Source organism: Gossypium arboreum, chromosome 2 (genome assembly GCF_025698485.1).
Source record: "Gossypium arboreum isolate Shixiya-1 chromosome 2, ASM2569848v2, whole genome shotgun sequence".
Lineage (NCBI taxonomy): Eukaryota > Viridiplantae > Streptophyta > Magnoliopsida > Malvales > Malvaceae > Gossypium > Gossypium arboreum.
Genome location: NC_069071.1, coordinates 73,610,476 through 73,616,604, shown reverse-complemented (window position 1 = coordinate 73,616,604; position 6,129 = coordinate 73,610,476).

The window sequence follows — 6,129 nt, the reverse complement described above, 5'->3', positions numbered from 1 at the left end:
TACCATTTCTGATCATACTGGAAACCAATTAATTAGTAAATCCTTGTTTAATTAGGATTTAATTACAATTTACCACAATCATGAGAATTCCACATCATTTCTATTATTAAACCATTTAAGGAGGGCCCAATTACACAATTGGTCCTTCAATTATATTAAAGTCCAATTCAACAAACTAGTTTATAATTTAGCCTTAAACTAATTAGGATTAAATGAATAAATAGCCCAAAAGTTAGTGGAATGATTAGCATCCACCACCGCTTGGACTTTTTGACTATGGTTTGATCACCATTTTGTGTACCTTTAAATTTTAAATCTGTAGCAATTAACTTTTACATCTTTTACAATTTAATCCTTTTACCTTAATTAAACAATAAATCATCAAAATTACCGAACCAAACTTTAATTCACATATAATTCAACTCTGTAATTATTTAATAAAAATATTTACGACTTTAAATTACGAAAACGGGGTCTTAATACCTCATTTTCAATAACCACTTGCTTTTTGAACTGAACTACTTATACCAACTTTTAATTCAATTAGTTCAAATCCTCAAATCAAAATTCATTATAAAAATTATAATTAACTCATATAATTTAAATACTAATTATACGAACTTACTCATTAGACTTGTGGTCCCGAAACAACTATTTTTGACATCACTAAAAATCGGGTTGTTACAGTCCCTAAAACCGAAACTATTATACCTTTCACAATTAAGCCCCAATTTTCAATACGATTTTAGTTCCATCCTTATAATGCCCCCTAAATTTAATAATTATAGAAATTTCTATTAAATTTTGAAATATTTTTGTTTTAGTCCCTATACTCAAAATTAACAATTTTTATCTAAGCATCAAGTCTAACCAAATAATATTAGTTTCATCAATAGTAAATTTTAACAGTTTTGAAAACTAACATAACTAAACCGAATTACAATAATCTCAAAAACTTAAAATGTAAGAAAAATGGACTAAAATAACGTACTCATGCAAGGCTTGGAAGCTTGGCCGAATGGTTTTCTCCAAAAATGGCTTCTTGCATATATATTTTTTGTTTAAGAATCGGTGGAAGAAAAGAGTGAAATGGGTGATGAAGTTGGTTTACTTACTTTTATCATATTAATTTTAATCATTAAATAAAATTTAACACATAAAATCTTAAAAAAAAAGCACTAATCGTACATCACCCTTTTTAAAGTGATCTAATTGCCACTTAGACCCCTAAACATTTATTTAAATAAGCATTTCCCTAAAAGAATCAATATAGATTGAAATTTTATGGTTTTTACAAATTAATTCTTTTTTCTTTAATTAACTATTCAATCGTTAAAATATTTGGACCAAACTTCAATTAACCAATATAAAAGCTTTGTAAATATTTAATAAAAATATTCACAGGCTCGATTTACAAAAACGAGGTCCTAATGCCTCATTTTCTAAAACCATTTGGCTTTCAATACGCACTACTTGTACCTTAACTAATTGACCAATTAATAAAATCTATTACATAACGATTCACTATTATATTATATTTAACTCATAAATATTAATTAAGTATATCTATAAACTCTCTCGTTGAAATTATGGTCTTGAAACCACTGTTTCTGATACCACTGAAAAATGAGTTGTTAAACAAGGGATTAGGTAAGGGTGATTCGATCTAATCTGATCCTCTAAATATGTTTCCCCAAGTGATATGATCTTTATTGATGGACTAGATATTATCCACATGATCAGCACAATCCATAAACACAATTAATGAATTGCTGACAACATAAATATGGAAATTGTGTCAAACAACTGTAGTGGCCAGGGAGTAGGCACTCCCTCAGACGCTCGTTCATACTTTTCATATTTTTCAATAGTCTATATAAAGACATCTTCATTATTCATTATAGACGATATTTTTTATTATTTGATTAATAAAAGCACTCTTTGGAGTATTTTATTTTTCAAGATTCGATTCTTGTTTTTATTTAGAAAATTCTTTTTACTTAATCTTGTTCAAATTTTTTGGGTTGCCAAGAAAACTTTCTTGGAGGATCGTTACATCCATTGATTTAGTTTTTCAGGAAATCTTTCTTGAAAGGTTTAATAGACACTTATCCATCTATTCATCTCCATGAGTTTATCTATTCCATATTCCACCTTGATTTCTTTATTTATTTTTTTCTTATTTCCTTGTGTCCGAATATTGTTATTTTTATTTTAATCTCTTTTGTTGTTTGCTTCAAGTTCAAAAAAACAAAACTTACTTGCTCCCCAATATGTAGGTTTTTACTTTAGAGCATCTCAAGTTGAATTGAGTTTTCTCCCTCAAAACAACTTCAAGATTGAACTTTTAATACTTAGTGGGCGTTGCCCTCCTATCAGTATATGTAAATCTTAGATTAATTTGTAACATGAGTTATAACATTATTACCTAGTTGGAATAAATAAATCACTTACTTTTTTATAGAAATCGCTTTCATACCATATTGTAAATCATTTAATTCGGTTTGTAATTTAAAAACTTATTAAAAATTAGACTTAATTAGATTTATGATTAAAGATCTCGTCTGAAATCTAAGTAACATGGTTTCAAACCTTGTCAATCCTTTTCCTCCTCTTTAGTGTTGTATAATAAAAAAAATTTTTATTGAGATTTTAGTTGACACAAATAATCATATTATAATGATAAAAAGTTAATTGAATTTTGGATCAAATTATTAGTGGAGTGGAAAATTTTTTTTATCGATTTTGAGCATCAACAATCACATTAATCATAAAGTGGGTGAAAGGAAAAAAATGATAGCCCTATATGATATTTACTTATTTACAAAATAATTAATTTTTAATTTTCTTGTGGTAAATAAAACATTATTAAGCAATTACAAAAGCAATTACGAAATCAAAAACCCATAATATCCTTTTGAACTAGCTACCGTACAAAATGTGGGGAGCAACACCTGGATACTTGTGAAATCTGTAGTAGCATGCTTGGCCATAAAATCCGCAGCTGCATTATGAGCTCTAGGAATATGACAGATACATATCATCTAATTCCTTTGTATCAACTTACGAATAACTAGTAGTTTCATAAAATGACTCTCAATAGCTTCTTTAGCCAAAATTATTTCCACCAAAAGGGTATTATCACATTCAAGCTCAACCTAGCAATATCCCTTATCCCATAATAAACGTAGCCCTTCTAACATTGACCTTGCTTTAATCCTGAACACTTCGTCCTTCCCTTATACCATCGAATAGCGACATAACCAATTTCCATTAGCATCTCTGATGACTCCCCCAATTGCAGCCGAGTAAGAATTAAACTAAAATGCACCATTTGTATTGAGCTTAATCCAACCACTTTTTGAAGCTGACCATTTCATAGCGGTAACCATAGGTCCCACATGAAAACTAGGCTTTGATGGTGGAGAATAACTTCTCGTCCAACTGATACATGTATCTACCACATCCTAGATAGAGCTATGGCTACCAAAAAACACAAACATATTCCTATTTTTTCATAGTAACCAGCACACTATAGGAAACAAAGTCTGTCAATCTACCTCATGACTACCACAATCTCCTATGTTCTACAAATTCCATACAATCCATTCATCAAGTGGTAAGGAGAAAAATAATACGAATTCCATACAATCCATTCTACTAGATGACAGCAAATTTTTAAAATTTTTAAAATAAATTGATGTAGATAACACTAATTAAATTTAATCAATAGCATTATAATGGTATAGATGATGAAATTAACATATTTTTACGTTAATATTCAAATATCTCTAAATGGTTTATATTCTGTAAGAGATAACTCCAAACATTTTAAGTTGTCCCATGATAAAGATTGAAAGTTAACCTCAACAAGAATTTGAGTATTTTCTAAATTTTCAGTCACAATTTTGCCACCTGAATTTTCTTAAAAGAAATACAACCTGTCAAAGTTGAGTGTTGATATTGATCTAAAAGTGATTCTCTTATATAAAAGTGCAATACCCAACATCAACAAAAAGAATGTTCTCCCAAATTAATAATTGAAAAAAAATTATCACCTTAATAACATAAATTAAACAAACTAGTATTAAACTAGATGTGTGCATGGGCCGGGTGGTTCGGCCTGCCCTCACCAAGGCCCGACCGAAAAATGAGAGGGTTTGGGTAAAAATATAGGCCCGAAAAATGGGCTTGGACAAAAAGCGAGGCCCATTTAGAAAACGGGCGATCCTCGGTAAGATTTTTGCCCGGCCCGCCCGATTTTAATATTAAATTTTTTTATTTTTAATTTTAAGTAACTTTGTACTTTTACTTTACTCTTTTGTTGTTTTTAATGTTATTTTGATATTGTAAAACTTTTGTTATTAATACAATTTGGTTCTTAATTTAGTTCTAATTTGTTTCAATTTTTCAATTTTAATATAATTACTTTTTATTATATTTTTAATTTATGTATTATTTTAAGAATTATTTTAGTCTCATTTTTATTTGTTTTTGTTTTAATATTTGTTTTTATGTTTTAGATGTATTTGATTTATTATATTTTAAAGTTTTTTATTTAATAAAAAAGTAAAAAAAATTAATATGGCGGGGTTGGGTCGGTCAGGCTCTGCCTACCTTTTTTTCCTTGGGCTTGGATAAATTTCTAGGCCCATTTTGAATTGGGTGGGCCGGGCAGACCCTTGAAAATGACCGAAATTCTTTTATGGGCCGACCGAACCCGGCCTAGCCAGTCCATGCACACCTCTATATTAAACCCCACTTCATACGGGTTTCAAAATTGTCTTATAATTTATTTTATTTAGTTAACAATAAATAATTTACTATAAAAGATAGTAAAACTATTAAATAATATTTATTTATTAATTTTTACTTATAAAAATTAAATTTATAATACTTTCTAAGTTAGTTATGAATCTAGAAATAATTTGCAAGTGGAATATACTTCATTTAAATTTTTTAATAAAATCTTAAGTGAACAAAATATAAATACTAAATTACTTGTGAGTAAATTGACTAATTCCTTTAAATATATCATTTAAAATTAATTAAAAGGATTTTACAAAACAAATAAAATACAAATTTTAAATTAATGTGGAAGTGGATGTGCGAATTCAACTCTTTAAATACAGGATTTAAGGTTCAAATAATTATTATTTAACTAATTTTTAATTTTTTGCTAATTGGTTAAATGTTAATCCTAACTTAATTTTTTAGCCAACCACTTTAAATGGATAGTTTAAAAATAAAAGTAGTAATCAAATAGGTTATTTTCTAAATTGTATCACTATAATGGATTATGTAAATACATTTTATATTTTAATATTTTTCAAACTTTTTTTGAAATTGAATTATTATGAAATTATAACGAGTAAAAGATTAATTGAATATAATAAAACACAAAATGAAGAATAACTTCAACAAAATACAAATACTTGAATATGTCTAAGTTAAATAAAAATCAAGTTTTGACACAAAAATATTTTTAGAAAAACTTGAGCACCATGTAAATACATAAAAACAATAAAATCTACATTTAAAATTTATAATATTATAAATATATAAAAATACTACTACAACAAATACATTATCTTTTTTCCCTTCCTTCCCTTTTTCCCCTTTCCCCTTTCCCCTTTCCCCTTTTTCTTTTCCTTCCCGTTCTCTCCTTTCTTTTCCCTTCCATCTCCTTTCTACTCCATCCAAAACCCAAAAGGAAAAACAAAATACAGGGGTAAGATACCAAGTAGGCGTATCTATAGTAATAGATTTTGTAGTTTTGTTTGGAAGAGTTATTAGTATTTTAGGTGATATTTGTTTCGCTTAAAACAATTTTCAAAAATGTTTTATGAAAACTTATTTTTTAGATAAGTTAATATTTTTATTAAATAATTTTGTGTAAATTTTTTTGGTAAATTTCTGAAAATTATTTTTAGAAAACTATTTCAAGTGAAATAAACACATCATAGATTATATTTGTTTTAAAATATTATTGAAATATTGCTATTTGATAATAAAATTTATTTTATGTTACAGTTGTGTGACCCAAATTCTAATAGATTGTTTGCAAGTCAAGTTAAAAATATAAATTTTCTTTCTAAAAGATTTAGTATTTATGAGTATAATAGATTT